Source organism: Tympanuchus pallidicinctus, unplaced genomic scaffold (genome assembly GCF_026119805.1).
Source record: "Tympanuchus pallidicinctus isolate F22 unplaced genomic scaffold, pur_lepc_1.0 scaffold3, whole genome shotgun sequence".
NCBI lineage: Eukaryota > Metazoa > Chordata > Aves > Galliformes > Phasianidae > Tympanuchus > Tympanuchus pallidicinctus.
In genome coordinates, this window is record NW_026294747.1 from 66,866,804 (window position 1) to 66,883,458 (window position 16,655).

Genomic DNA, 16,655 nt, shown 5'->3' on the forward strand with positions numbered 1-16,655 from the left:
TAAAAAAACTCCAACATACCTGTCTGAAATAATTTACCAGTCATTACAGAGAACATCAAAAGAGAAAAACAAAACTAAGAAGGAACACAATAAATGAGAAACAAAGGAAGAAAGAGGGGGAAAAAAAAAAAGAAGAAAAAAATACAAAAGGAAATGAAAAAAAAAATGCCCACAATTGCTCTCTGTTGCTGTCTGGTCTGTTTATTTTGGTCGCTGGATAATGTTTGATTGCTCTAATGATGCTGTTGGCCTGGATAATCAATTGTCTTTGTTGCTTCTATGAGTTTTTCATGTTGAATAGTAAAAAGATGATACTAGAGAGAGGGGAAATATTTTTAAATTTGGAGAAAAAATGTAATTAAAAAAAAGATGATTGCAACATCCTGAAAATTAGCTCGGCTTTGCAATCTCTTTGTGGATTCCCAGCACCTGCATTCCCTTTACACGATCTCATGACATATGTTTTTATAAACAAACTTTAGGTTAAATCTGGCTGTTCTGCCCACTCACAAAATCAACAGATACCACAGAGTGGAATCCACAGCTTTCAATTTAGTTTTACATGAAAGCATGGATCAGAAACATTTTCCTGATTTCAAGATTTAAATGGGGTCAAATGAAGTTTTAGGTTTTCTCCTTTTGGGTGAGTTTAATGTCAGCAGTGAAGTCCCCACCTCGGTATAAATTGGGCATTCAAGCCCCATGCACTGTGGTAGGAGTTACAATATTTAAAGCTACTTTAAAAGTCACTGTTCATAGATACTGAAGAGATGCTTTGAATCAGAGTAAGTGTGAAGGCACGGAAGGTGTTCCCACTTTGCATAGCATCGTGCCCTGTGGCTCCCAGCCTACAGTTATTGAAGTATTGGGCAAAACTAGTCTGTGGGTAGGAAGGGGCAGAAATAATCCACAGCGGGGAAAATCTTCAGAGTCCTTTCAGGCGTATACAGCAATGGCCAACAAGTCCTTGTGTGACAAACATAGGGATGCTCTAAATCAGTACTGCCTTGGTGAAGATGTAACTCATGCAGATTGACGGGCAGTATTCTTGTCTGAAAATTTAATTTTACAGGTGTTGTAAAATTCTATATATCAAATTTCCCATGTGTGGCATACATTAAGAGATTTCAAACTCATGTTGTGTTTATTCTATTGTGCAGCCTATTGTTTTACATTCTTCAGTGGTTACTAAATCTGCAGGAAAGGTGACATAAACCAATTTAGAAAATATATTTTGACTACAAATCTTACTTTTCCTCTGAACATTTTTACCAGCCCACCACACTGCTTCGCATGACTGTTCCTCACTAGCTCCCAGACCCAGTTCAGAAGTTTGAATCATTTCAAATGGTGTTTTTGCAGAGCCTGCAGCCCTTAATCTCATATTTTGCCTTCTACAGACACGGATACACTCCGAATTGAGCCACAGCTCTGCAGCAATTTGTGAGCTCATGTTTTATACTAATTAATAAATATTTTGGACCAAAAAAGCCCACCCCAATGATGAAAAGGCAGAACCCTTTCAGGAATATGCTTTTTTTTTTTTTTTTTTTTTTTTTTTTTACATTTTTCAGCAAGAAAACTCTAATTTAAAAAAGTTATTCCAGTCCTGCTCAGGTTCAGTGAATGCTTATATTGGGTTCGGTTGTACTTTGATATGGAAATCGTAAAGGAATGGCTTGTTTAAAGGAAACTGCACACATGCCTCTAAGTTACCTCACCTTTAAAAGGATAAATATTTGGAAAGTTTCCCATCCCCATCTCCACAGCAGCAATATATAATTAGCAGCTCTCAGCTATAAACTCTTTTCTGGGACAGAAGTACACACAAAGTGATAATATGCTTAAAGAAATGAACGAACCCAAGGAAAGAAGAGGCTTACTGAGACCGGGCTTTAGATTTAGGGGCTCTGGTTCTGCTACAATCAGATGCTATAAAAATTGACACAACTGAGACAAAAACCTTATGGTTAAAAAATCCCCTGACCACAGAAATAAGGCTGATGGGCTTCCCTGTTAAACTTCACATTCTCTCCAGACTTCACTCAAAATATTTTAATAGAATGTTGCTTAAAGTGACAAAAATAAGACGGGGAAATGCATGCACTTTTATAGATGGAAGTGGAAAGTACAGGAGGTTTTACAGGAAAAAAAACAATAAGTGGTTACATAAGAAAACAAATCTTGTTGCCATCTTACTTTGCTCTGCAAAATGAGCAGCTGATCCCTTCTGGGCCCTGGTTGAGCAGCGGCCATATGGGTATCTAAGGAAGGAAGAGTTATATCTGATTAAGTGGTGTCCTGAGCAGCAGCACCAAGCTACCTTCTGTTAATAAAAATATATATTCTTTAATTAGAAAAGCACAAGTTTTTTTTTTCTGGAGGCAACAACATCATTGCAAGTATTCAGTTAAAAATAAAAGCACATAAAAATGCTTTTGCCTGATAAATCAGTGCTGAATGTGAGCCATAGCCATGACACTATGATATCAAGTCAGGATTTTCTTAAACGTACTCTTTGAAATAGAGTAAGGTGAATTTTTTAAAATATAGAAATAAATAAATCCATTTTCAACCCCTTTCCTAAAATGTATGGAATATTTTGGAGTTTGACTCTTCACTCAGGGGCACTGACCGTAACCTGCCATAATCATAACCATAACTATAACCCCACATGAAGTGTTGTTCTCTTTTGCAAAACTCTTAAAACCCTTCAAAGTAAGCCCAGTTCTTTCTGCAACCAAAAGGGAGCTGCACAGTGCCACGGTCCCATCACCAGAATGTGGTCAAGGAGCCACCAAGGGGTTCCCAACCCCACTGCTGCTGCCCCTTGACTTGGCCATGGCTAGGCCCCAAGCACATTGTGACCGTGGAAACATAACTGTGCTCACAAACACACAAAGCACCCTGCATCTCTCCCGTGGGGCACAGGTTTGGCTCACATTCATGTTTCTGTGTCATTTTCCCACCATGTTGCTACACTTAAAATCTATTTTTTAAAATAAAACTTGAGGTTTTCAAACAAGAAGACTTACAGCCCAGTTGTTTCATAAAAGCCGCCAACATGGAGCTTTAGACGCTGGCAGCGCTCTCCGAAACCATCTCCACCAGCTCCTATCGCAGGGCAGGGGTCCCTAGCATAATCTCCCTATGAACTGCTCTCATTCTGAACAGCACAGTGAGAAAAACGTGACAAAATGTGTAATTCCAGAGCCTTTCGGCCCCTCTAAATCACAGCTTCGCCCCCCATACACTCCCTTTCTTTTCCATAATCGTGCAGATGGCATTAAGGTAAATGGTGGCTGGTTTAATGGCAGTTTAATATTCTGCACATACACATAGCAGACATTTTAGCTGCTTTTAATTGATGTAGCTCTGAGCTTTGTTAAGCTCTCCAGGAGAGTGGTTCTTGCTGGGAATGAGCCTCCTAGAAAGTATCACTTTGCAAAAACACAATAGTTTGGGTGGTAATTGTGCAGAAAGAGACTTCTATATTTCCTTGCGGCTGAATGAGAGCGTTTTGTTTCACTTTTGTATAACCCAGCCTTGGGTGCCCAAATCATATTCAAACTTTCCAAACAGCTACATAAAGAAATACACGGGTTGTCACTTGTTGGATAAAATGGGGACTGGAAAATTTCAGTCGAGCAGCACATTTTTATAGATGTGAGCATAGTAAAAAATAATAATAATAAAAAATAAAGAGGTAGCAGAAGTGCTGGTGTTACTTAAGCAGCTTTAAGACCCCTTCCAACTCAACATGTTCTACAATTCTATGATTCTACGATTCTTTCAGCGCTCCTGGGCGATGAAGTACTAAATCATTTTCCATGTGTAAATCAGTCGGCCATGGCCTGCACATCAGCACGAGGCTTTGCCGGTGCTTGGCCTCCTGTGGGTTGGCCCCATGGCCGGGCAGGGCTCACAGCCACCAGGCACAGAGGCACTCAGAGCCAGGACAGCACCAGGAATGCCATTTAGACTAATTTTAAATAAGCAATGGAAATCTGAGGGGTGAAAGATGAAAACAAAGCTCAATTATTCCATTGGTCCAAGTGGCCTCACGCTTTCTGTCCCAGGGAGAAATAAAGGCAATCTCCTCGATAATGAACTTTTTGGTTTTTGAGCTGGGAAGGAGCACGGCGGATCTGAAGGTGTGTCTCAGCAGGTGCTGCCTGCCCGTCTGGCACGCAGACTTTTTGCTTGATCAAAGAATACATGACAGAAAACGGATCCCTGCTTGTAAATATCAAACGATTTGATCTTTCTAAAAGACTTTATTGAAGTTTGCTGCTTTTTAATGAAACACGAAGCATCCACCTATGCCTGCCATACAGAAAAGTCTGGGAGGATGTTAGAATAAAACAAGCGCTACCCATGACTTATGGATAAGGGTTTCTCCTCATACATGCATACGGCTTCCAAGGAAACTGCATCCCTCATTATTTTCCTATCGCACAGCATAAAGAGGATTTGATTACGGCAATATTAATAACTCCGCAATGGGCACAAGAAATAAGCCATGCTCACCTACGCAGCCTCTTAAAGCAAATTAAAAGCATCACAAGGAAATGAATACATCATACATCGCTGACTTTTTTTTTTCCCTTGCATTATGGTGAAATCCACAGCATCAAAATCTGCGACTGGCCCGCGGAGGGGTTTTATCCACGGTTCCTGTCGCTTAGTATGATAATTCACCAAAAAAAAGTTTCAGATGGCATTCTGGCCGAGCGCGCGGAGCTCTGAATCAAAGGAACCAATAATTTACAGCCGGGCGATAAGAGAGCGATATTGCTTTCATAGGACGTATTAATGAAAATTGCCATTGTGAGGCAGATAAGGCTTAATAACAGCGCTCTCATTGTGCTCTGCGAGCCGGGCGCGCTATGCGGTGGATGCGGAGCTCGGTGCTGGCGCTCGGCCCGACGCCACTCCCAGTGCCACCAGAGCCCCAGTTTGCTTTCCCTGGCAAAGCCTGAGCAGGCGTTGCTGCTCCGCCAGGTATCCCTGTTCCCAAGCACACAGCCCTCCTGCTGCCGTGCTTATCGTGCAGTTTAATACTTCTATTTTCACTCCAGGTATCGGTTTAAAAAAAAATGGCTCTGACTTTTTAGAGCGTGTTTATCCCCCAGTATTTTGTAAATGGGCAATGGGATGGCATGGGAAGGGATCTTTAATTTCTTGCCCTTGTTTAATTTTCCTGGGTGTCTCGGCGTTCCTGTTCTGCAAGCATTGCACCATTGAGGGCTTGCACTACTCAATGGCCATGCATGCGTCTGTGCCCATGGCCCAGAGAAGGAATTAAGCTGCTCGTACGAGTGCAGTCTGAAGGAACTGGCCCATGGTGTGAGCACGGCCAGAAGGGAACCAGGCTTTAAACCCAAAATGGGAATTCAAAGGGGAAAAGAAGCTTTCAAGCAGCACATCCATGAAAAATAAATTGGGAAGGAAAAAAAAAAATTCAGAAAGTGTGATCTATGATATCATTATTTGGTGCGCATCCTTAGCGAGCGCTTTTGTAGCATTACCAAAGATGCATAAAAGTGCAAATTGTTCCCCAAAGCAGTAACAGTGTGGCCAAGGGAAAGGCTCTACCTTGCTCTGCTCTCAGAAAACACTCAGCCACAGATAGTGAGCACTGCCACACACACATCTGCGTTTCGCCTACAAAGTTTTGCTCCCAGGAATGGTGCGTCCATGTTGGACTGCGTGTCTGCTGCTCAGCAAGCAGGGAGCTGCTCCATAAGGACACACAGGACAAATGAGAGAAGTTTTTAAAACAAGAAAACTGTCTTGAAAAGTGTATTTTCTACAGATATATGCAGATTCCAATGGTAACTCGGTGTCCTTGAAGAGCTTTCCAGCACTCTGGGCTATGCTGTTCCAATAAGCACTACAAATGCTCTGGTGCTTCAAAGTGCTCCAACTCATTTCTATGAGTGCCGTCTTTGAGCTCGTTTGTGGGCCACATTTATCACATCACCAACAATTATCACAGCCCTTAAATGCCCCAAAAACACACACCAATATTTACAGGAATTGATTCTGGGATCAATACGTCCGTGAATACTCTATCACTAAAGGCAGCACGTTGAGAAGGGGTAATGCAACTTCATTTATAGCCTGAAAGCACTTTTAGTAGCTTAAGCGACGTGCTTCCAGACTGAGGACTGAACGTAAGAGTTACAAACAAAACCACAACGAAAGACTAAAGCCAAGGGCAACAAATAGTGGAATGAGAGAAGCACTGTAAGAAGCTGAAATTAATTTCTGACAGCGTTCGTCAAGTCTGCCAGCATTTAAAAGAGGCCTTGCTCATCTGGATGCTGCACTTTACGGCAATTTCTGAACCCATTCGCCCTACAGCTCAGGCAGAGCAGTGCTGAGTGTGAGTCTGCACCACTGTGCTCCTCTGCTCACAGCTCTGCAACAAACCAGGAGGATCATCCCCAGCCCTCTGCTGCTTTCATTCCTGGCTTTGCAACAACGGCACAGACACACAGGGAGCGACGCTCACACTGCACCAGGAGGTAAAAAACACCGCGTTCTCTGCGATGCTAAAATTACACTGCATTAATGTGCACGAAAAGAATTAAGAATGGCAGTTAAACCTTCAGAAAGGGCCGTTTCTTAAAAGTCGTGTCGTGTCATTGCTTATTCACAACAGAACTCCTCCGGAGCGCTTTGCTGCACCAAAGCAGTACGCTGGGTTTGGGAAAAAAAAAAAAAGCCACGCTGCAGAGAGAGCACATGTTACATCAGACACAGTACCTGGTTTTTCACCGCACAGCTTGTCAGCTAGATAGTCTGCCTCTGGGGCGATAAGTGGGGATGGTGCGTCTTCAGGCTCCTCGAGCAGACTTTCACCCTGCGAGAAGGAGAAAAGGAGGATGCTCACACTGGGGTTGTGTTTTGTGTGTGTGTGTTTTTTCTTTTTTTTTTTGGGGGGGGGGGTGGGGGGGAGAGAGAGAGAGAGAGAGAGAGAGAGAGAGAGAGGAGGCCAACAGAGTGCAGAGCATCACTTCAATGGGACTTCAAGACCACCACAATACATGGGGGGGGGTGGGGGTCCCTTCCACCCGGCTGGGCACCCCCTGTTCACATCTGCAGTGCAAACGGTGGCTGCTCCTGGCACAGCCCTGCCTGCATCCCAGCACCATGCCAGTCTGGGGGATGCACAGGGAGCGGCACAGCTCCTTTTGGGGACCCCTGAGGAAGGCTGCTTGCGTGCTAAGAGGGAACCCAGCAAAAACAAAAACAAAAACAAAAAAAACCCACAAAATAACAGGGTAAAATAAAATGGGCCATACAGAATTCATGCTCAGAACAAACACAAGGCCCTGAGGGACCACGCTGCGTTTTTCCTGGACAAACAAAAGCACTCCAGGCTGGAGGGCAGCGGGATTGTGGCCACACTACCGTGGCTGAGCCCACATCAACCCAGGGCCGCATCCCGTGCCGTCCTGCAGCCAAGAGCACAGCAATCCCATCACAAACCCATCTGTGCTGGGGGGGGGAAGGGGAGGAGGGTGCAGAGCACCCTCACCCGGGGCAGAAACGGCTGAGAAAATCAGTCTGCACACAGCAAGGCCTTGGGAAAAAAAAAAAACATGACATTCCTCTCTCCTCCCATAACAGGTCCATAAATATTTGAAACTGCTTCAGCAGTAATTTGGGGTTTGGGCCAATGCTGATTCCCTGATTTCCTATACATAAATCAACAGAGATATTTGCTGGGCAGCGCTGAGTTGCATTTAATCGCGGATAAAAATGCCCCTGGTAAAATGTAGTTCAGAACAGTTTAGGAAATTTGTAACGTGTAAACTGCGAGCAGCTGGCATAATCCACGGTTACTTCTGCGGTGACGTGCCTTTTGTAAACGCTTTATTCATATTTATGAAGCACTAAATAGATCCGAGCACGTCTCTAAACAACGTTATAAAGCATCTGACAAAACGCAGTGTTATCTCGGAGCGCTCAGCTTGTTCCTGCAAGCAGTCAACACGGCAGAGGTTAAAATATGGCAAGAATTCCAAACAATGCCCGATCCGCACGGGCTCCATCGGGATGTTACTACTGCACAGTTTTCACTTTAAAGCAAAGGTTACTCGTTGCTTCCCTCGGCTTACCGCAGGCTGCAAAGGTTTGGAAGCGTCACATTACACCCTGAGCGTTTTAAGGCTGCCCAGGTTTTCTCTCTCCGCCTGGCAATGCTCGCCGGTGGGAGGCTCCGCTCGCGGCCGGCCGTCCTCTGTCCAGCACAACGCTCCCAACCGCTGTGCTACGCTGCTCTTTGCAGAGGAACCTAGTGGAGGCGAAGATTGATTTTTACCCCCTTCCTTCCATCTCCCGTACCCTACAGCCAGCACCCAGCCAGCCAGGCGTCGCCGACAGCCGGACCCAGCGCCCGCGTCCCGGCGTTGCGTCCCGCGACAGCCACGTTACGTTACAGCCGTCATTGGCGAGGGGCTGCGGGCCGGGGCTGCTCCACCTGCGGCCGTGCGCTGAGCCACGCGCCCGCTGCTCGACGGCGAGGCGGTGGGATCCCGGCCTTTGGGTCGCTCCGTCGTTTGGATGCAGCTGTTTAATACCTCCCGAGGGTTTTGCGGCGAAAATAATAGCTCCCCCAAGCTAACTTCTCTCCCAGGTTCTACTATTTCAGCTTTATTCCCGAACAGCTGCTCCGTGTCTTTGTCCGCATCCCGGCTCGGATCCGGCTTTCCCGACAAAACCGGACTCCCCGACCAAGCCGAGGGTCAAAGAGCGGCTCCCGCCCCCGGTACCGGAGCCGCCCCGGCCCGGCCCGCCCGGTGCCGCCGGTCAAGGTGCGGATCGCCGCGCTCCGGGTGCCCCGCGGAGGGGGCGGACCGGCCGCCAAGTGCACGGCGCGCCCGGCCCCCTCGCCACCCTCTGCTGATCAAAGCAGGAAGTTTTCATGACAACCGCAGTCAAAGGGCCTGCATTGCGAATGAACTCGATTTCGGCGATGTTGATATATCCCGGCTCCATTGTCTCTTTTCAGACACAGTATGAACCCTTCCGGTCTCAATGATTACATTACAGAAGCACTTTCACATGTGTGCTTCGTAGGCACAAAGGGTTTCCTTGCTTCACCACCATCTGGCCACAAATCAGATAAATAAAGGCAGGAGAATTAAAATTAAAGCTTAGGGCTTTTTTTTTTTCTTCTTCTTCTTCTTTTCCTCTCTTCGTCTTCTTCTTGAAGCATTATGAAACCCCTCTCTCCCCCCCGTCCCATTCGGGATGCGGAGGCGGCTTCTTAGGAGAGCTGGGAAAAGAGAAAAAAAAAAGGCTGTGAAGCAAATAGAAGCAAATAGAAGTGGGGGAAAAAGAAAGAAAAAAAAAGAGAAGGAAAAGAAACAAAAAAAGGAAAAAAGAGGAAAGAAAGAGAAAGAGAAAAATAAAGGAAGAAAAGGAGGAAGGAAGGGAGAAAGGGAGAAAGAAAAATGAAGGAAGGAAGGAAGGAGGGAAGGAAGGAAGGAAGGAGGGAAGGAAGGAAGGAAGGAAGGAAGGAAGGAAGGAAGGAAGGAAGGAAGGAAGGAAGGAAGGAAGGAAGGAAGGAAGGAAGGAAGGAAGGAAGGAAGGAAGGAAGGAAGGAAGGAAGGAAGGAAGGAAGGAAGGAAGGAAGGAAGGAAGGAAGGAAGGAAGGAAAGGATAGAAAGAAAGGGAAAGGGAAAGGGAAAAAGAAAGAAAGAAAGAAAGAAAGAAAGAAAGAAAGAAAGAAAGAAAGAAAGAAAGAAAGAAAGAAAGAAAGAAAGAAAGAAAGAAAGAAAGAAAGAAAGAAAGAAAGAAAGAAAGAAAGAAAGAAATCAGTAAAAAGGAAAGAAAAAAGAAGAAAGGAGGATAAAAGGAAAAGAGTAAGAGAAAGAGAATAATGTTTATGATTCTGTGATTTTGTAAAAAAAGGAGGAAAAAAGAGAAGGAAGGAAGGGAGGGAGGAAGGAAGAAAGGGAGAAAGGAAAAGGAAGAATTACAAAAAAAAGAAAGAAATAAGAGAAAAAAAAGAGACAGAGAGAGAAAAAGAAAATAGAAGGAAAATGGAGACAAGAAGAAAAGTGAAAAGGAAAGAAAAAATTAGAAAAAAAAAAGGAAGCAAACAAACAGAATAATATTTCAGCCTTTCACTCCCAAATCCATTTGTAGGGCAGTGTAACCTATTTTCCAGCAAATATCCCACAAACCACATTTTGCTATTAAAAGTCTGTTTCATCCGCTGGGAAGCAAACACTTTGTGCAGCAAAACACCACATCCCCCTACGAGGAGGGCCGGGTGCTGCGGGTGGGAGCTGTGCTGCAAGTTGTGCTGCAATTTGTGCTGCGAACCGCGCTGCGCCGTCCGGCCGCTGTGGGGATGGATGGGGCCGGCGCCCCAACGGGGTGTGAGTTTAGCAAGTGAGAGCCCTGGCAAAAGCAGGAGGAAGGCTGTGCAGCCCTTACGACAGAAGGTGAGACTCAACCTCACAATCTAATTTCAGCCCTGGCATCACTTCTATTGAGGTCAGTGTTGCTCCGGGAGGGATTTTTTTTTTTTTTTTCCTTTGCAATCTGATTGCTGTAGAGATGCGTTGCACTAAATTTAATCCCCCTTCTAAGCTACTGCTGCAACAGTAACTTTAGTGAGATGAGGGGGGAAAGCACTTTTTTTAGTGCCCTTGGTTCTTTACACTTAGAGAAACTCTGTACCATAGGAAGACAGGTTTCACCCTTTAACTCCTGGAAAAGAAAGGGTTTCCCATGTCGGTATCCAAGCGATATTCAGGTGTGCAGCACAGCCCTCAGCCCTTCTCTGAGTTCCCATCCACTCTTGGCCAAGGCCCACACATGTCCAAACACAGGGCGTGCACATCGCCATGCGCAGGGAAACAAAGTGCCAAGCCCTTCAAAAAAAGCTTCAAACATCTGAAAAAAAGAGATGAATGAGCCCTCACAGTGCTTATTTACAGAAATGCTGGAGCTACGTGTGCTTCCTTCTGGGGGCACGAGAAAGTTTTTGCACCAACTGCTATGTGATAGGGCTCAGGCAGAGCTCATCTTGCATTAACCCCCAGATTTAGGCTTGGGATGCATCCGCTGCTGCCATAAAGAAAAGTGTTGTAGTGATAGCGAACACAATGGGACTAATAAAAACTTGCAGAACGACTTGCCAGCAGTTGGATTTGCTCATTTCTGCTTTCTGCTTTCTGAGGTTTTCGTTGGCTGTGGGATCCCTGGATAAACTTTCCCTCTCCCCGTTTGTTGGAGGCAGACTCCAATCGTTAGCGACTGTTATTCTGTCGGCGCGCTCCTCGTAAAGCCGCTGCCTGCCCAACCTCCTGATTTCTGCTGGCTGTTTGTCAGGCTTTGCCTTGCGAGTTTCTGCAGAAATAAACGCAGTTGGGATTGAAAGGCGTTGGGGCTGAGCCGCGCTCTGCCCGGCCGTGCGGGGCTCCACACAGTTGAGAGTGCTCTTTCTGAAAGTGTTTTAATAGTAAGAGAGGAATAAGTATTTGGACAAGTGGTGGAAAACTAAAGCCTTTCTTTCTATACTGTGAAGATTTTGAATAGTACTTGTCAATAAAGCAACTCCTATTGTAATCGTACCGGAGACATGGGCCTCCACCCCGAAAAAGCTGTCTCAGAGATACTAACCTCATTAAAATATGAATGAAAAGGCAGCCATCATTGTAATGGGAGAAAACCATTTACTCTGCAACAAACTTTATCTGCTATCTTTTGTAAAGATAGAAATATGATGCCGAGCAGATTTCTCATTACGTTTGGTGAGGAGCTTGACGGGGAGGCAATTTATTGCAAGTTTTCTACTGAGTGGCAAAATCGGATCCCTACGTCCTTGCTTTTTCCACTGGGCATTTCAAAATTGGGAGAACCTTCAGCGCATCTGAAATCTTTAAAGAGAGAGAGGGAGAGAAAAAAAAAAAAGCACGCTTTGTTTCTGCTGGCCTTTTCCTGAGGTCTGAGGAAACTTTGCCATCCAGTTTTGCTTTTCTAGAATATCTCATCCGATTTTGAAACAAAACAAGAGAATTAATTACAGAGCTCTGTGACAACACCGTAATAACAGTCAATTACAGGGTGCCCGAACGCCTGTTCATTACTGTGTCTCTGTTAATCTAGACCTAAATTTCTTCCTTGATAGATAACGCGACCAGCCGAGAATACAATCGTGTTACAAAGCGCAGTGAGAAATATACAAAATGTAACTGCAGGAAGTGGGCAGTTTCCAAATAACCAAGCTGTCAATCAGCCGTTTGTCAAAACAATTCGCCATATCTGGTCATTTTGTAAGGGTACAGCCGGGCGCGGGGCGGGTGACAGGGGAGGCTTGACGTGGAAACAGAAATTGTTTCAAAGACCTTTAAAGTAAGTCTTCTAAAATGTTTCCTGTAGTTTAATCATTGTCTTTTCATCCACAAAAGTGTTCCAATCGTTTTTGATATTAGTTAAAAGTCAATATTTAGAAGCGAACGTTCAAACCTCCTTTGCTCTAGGCTAAAACAGGAGCAACATGAATGCCGAGCCGCTCGAAAGGCTGATGGGATATATAATTAGCTATTATGTTAATTGAATCCATTGTGAGTTTGTTGTATGAGATTTCTTCATATAATATGCAAATCGCTTCGAAGGTTTAGTTTTATTAGACAATATAATTAGAAATCTTCTAAAGGAGTGAATCCTAATGAGGCGTAATAAAGCTTTGTAAAATATCTGTTTGCTGTGTGAGCAGACCACCTGGGCTTAATCAATAACGGGAGCTTCATTCTGTGCCAGCCCCTCCTAGAGAAAGTTGAAGAATTTACCTTTCCAGCTCTGTTCATGAACGTTTTTATATTCAGAGTAGGAGAGTTCGTTCTGGTGAGGAAGGAGGTGAAATTCTGGTCGTCTGAGGGGAAAAGAAACAATTTGAATTCTGTTTATTTAAAATTAAATAGAAATGATTTTTTTTTTTTTTAAAAAAAAGAACAACGACAACAAAAAAAACCCAACCTCCCAGCTGTAGTGGAGACGCTTGAAGTGAAATGTTCTGCGAGCAAAGTTAGCCATTGCTCGTGCTATTAAACGCCAGATTCAAGCAGATGTACATACTTTAGCTTCTGCAGTGTAACTAATCGGCGTAACTTCACTTTTACTGAGATAGCCCAACATGTTAATAGGTGGAATTGAGCGCTCTCTTATAAAGGAAGAAATTCACACCAGGGTATTCCGGAGCTAGTTCCAAATTCCACACTCACATTCCTCTTGCTTTAAGACCACCACCAAAGACAAAGCTGAAACTATTTCAGCTAATGCCAGAATGCCAAAAATGTGTAATCTCTTGCCTGGTTTGGCTTGTTCGCACTTTCGGCGGTGCCAAAACTCTACCAGACAGCTCTTCGTATTAACTGAACGTACTAAGGGTGGTAGATTTTGTACCAGTGGGGGAAAGCGATGCATGCTTTCCCCCCCTACAACAATCAGCAGCAACGTATTAATAAGCTGCCCCGACCTCTGTCCTCTCCTTTGTTCTGTGCCCGCAGAACCGAAAATACTTCCTCCGGCAAACCCACGCCTAAAGAAGGCGATGTTGGGAATGCAATGCAAATGCAGAGTGCCTGCTGTGGTTTAGAATACAGCCATCGTACCTGGGTCTCAGCAGAGACCGCACTGAGAAAACGTGTGTCTAGAGTTCATTAACACCTCCTGGATCCATTCACTTAAAATCTGCAGCTCTTTGCTCGGAACAATACAAGGATGACATCACATGCATCATCTCCAGCTGAAAAACCACTTGGTTTATTTTCCTGAATTCTTCTCTGAACTGCTCGGAAGTCTCTTACAGCCTCTCACAAACTTCCCCCCCTCCTTGGGGAAGCCGTCAGTCAGGCCAAGCCAACCATCCTCTCAAAATGCATGCTTCCTTTGCACCCTGGTTTTTAATTTCTTCCTTAGGTTCAAAGTGTCTCAAGAAAGCAGCCAGGATCTGCCTTCGGAAGTCAGGACTGTGCCTGGAGAATTCATGCCAGAAGAGGATGTTACCTGCTTGCCTTTCCTGCTCTCCTCTGCTGACCCCTGAAGGGAACAAAGCTGCATGGATTCTGCCTAATGTTAATTAAATCACTCTGTTAATGAGAAGTAAGGTGCTTTAGCAACAAACAAACAAAGGGCTGTATTCAGCCTTTGGAGTCAAATCCTGACCAGATGCAACTGCAGCTGGGTTGTATTCTTATGACTGTTGCACAGGTTTTTGTTGGCAGAGACTGAGCTTGGGGCAACTCTTTGCTGGGAACAGCTGGGAAGCAGGGTGAGCAGGGTGAGGGGTCAGATGGGCTGAGCACCCTGTTTTGGATGGATGTCATTGCTCACCTGGAATTCTTGGTGCTGAAGAGCAGTGCAAGAGTTTGGTGCATCTCAGAGCTGGACGTGAACCTTGTCAGGCATGGAGGCATCACCAGCCCTGCTGCCACCAGCTGTGACCTTCCTTTCCCAGATCTCTGTTCTATCCTCAGGATTGGAGCAGTGGAAAGGAGTACTATTCCCTCATGTTCAGCATAAATCAGCAAGTCCTCATTGCTCTATGAAAGTCATAATTTTAAAGCAGCAACATGTCTGCTGAGGAACTGGGACTGCTGAGGCTGGGACTGCAGCCCAGGAAAAAAACACTGATAAAAGTAAAACCCACTGGAAATTTTTAACTAGTCTTATACATAGCAATAGGTAAGGTTTCCTAATCTATTGACATGTCGGTGCTTCACAGATCTCCTTCCTAAAAGCTCAGAATTTCTCAGAAGTCTTTTGCCTTCCTCCACTAGCAACCTCCACTCAGAAGCAGAGCTCTGCAGCTTCCTCGCGCACCCCTGGGTGCATCCCAACTGTCTCTGGCAAGGCTAACATTTACTTGGGTTCAGCTTTAGTTTTGGGGGTTTTAATTAACTGAGAGCTCTGAAGCTGATCTCTGCCCTGTGGAACAGAACACATCCCAGAGAAGCTGTAGATGTCCCATTCCTGGAGCTGCTGAAGGCCAAGTTGGATGGGGCACTGGGCAGCCTGATCTGCTGGCAGGTGTCCACAGTAGAGATTGTATCTGGATGAGCTTTAAGGTCCCTTCCAACACAAACCATTCTATGATCCTATAATTCTGACCCAAAGGTCATCCCATCACCAGATGACAGCAGTGGCCAGGGCTGCAGAATGGACCGCAGCAAACATCCATTGCCTTTGGATACCAGTCAGCAATGTCAGTGATAACTCACATGACAATTATTTCTACCTCCACAGAAGAAAACTCACCTGACCCTGCCAAAGCACAGCCTCAGCTTGCAGTGGGGCCAGGCCATGCATGAAGCAGCACACTGCACTATGTTTTCTTACTGTGCTGACGGAAAGCTTCAAAGTGCTGCTTGCATGCTCCCAGGGCAAATCAAGGGTGGAGATTTCAGCTACTGGACTGCAGCCTGCTGAGACCACCTATAGACTTAAGCCTGTTAAATTAACCTTAATTCCACCATTATTCCTCTGCTGGATGGCAACCATCTGGCTGCGACTTTGTGTTGCAGTTTACCTAAGCTCTTGGCTAGGTTTTAGCTGAAATCCCTTTATTTCTGACCATGCTGGAACAGCAGTGCTGAGACTGGGGCAGACTTTAAGCAGGACTACTTCTCATTTACAGCCCATGTTCTGTGCCCTTCCCAGTCCTGCGGCCTGATCATCTGCACTGGGAATGGGATGTCCCTAAGCCAGAGCTGTTGCTTTCCTAATTCTGTGTGTTCACATCCTCAACTTTGAAGGTGAATTTTGAAGCCCTGCTCAGCACTGTGTCATCTCCTCCTTGCAGAGAAGCATTTCAGCACACTGATGCTTTGACCTCAGTGGGACACAACCCATGCCTAAATGCTTGGAGTACTGGAGGAATCAAAGCGCACTGGAACCAGAATGTCGCAGAAGATCCTGAGAAGCATCATGCAGGGGTGGACCCAATGGGACCTTGAGGACCATTGCAGGAGCTCAGTGCACCCCTTCAGAGCAGAACCCGTGGGAAACAGGCTGTTCCCAGGGGCATCCCTGGGATAACGCAGTGCTGCACAGTCAGCACGGCACAGGGCTTTGAAATTTCAGCCCCTGCTTGAGGTTCCCCTCAGTGAGCTTGGGGTAATTTAACTCACAAAGCTGCGATGCTTGGGATGCGGAAAGGTGCAGAACAGCTGTGGGAATGCTGTTGGTACTGCATGTGCCCCGGCGAGCAGAAGCACAGCTCAGCAGCCTTGAGAAAGCCAGGTACAGCCTGCTTGGGCTGAAGTAAAACAACAGCTACAGTTTCACATTTAGGAAGGTATTTCAGGAATGTTTAACTTTTGGTATTTTTTGCTTCTTCTTTCTTAAAAAAGTAATTGAACCTTTTCAAGCTTCTCTGCGTCAAATCTACCCATATACCTGCTGAAGGCAAGCCAGCAGAAATTAATGTTACATAGGAACCACACAAGCTGAGCCTCCCTATCAAAAAAGTCAACTCTGTGTAACTTAGTGCTGGTGCAAAGAGCCCTGGTTGATAAATAAACATCACAAACTACTCCTACCCAGACTTATCAGCTATCGCTGAGCAGAGACAAGGAGGATTATCGCCCCAGCTGCCAGGAAAGGCAACCTGCCCACTGCGCTCG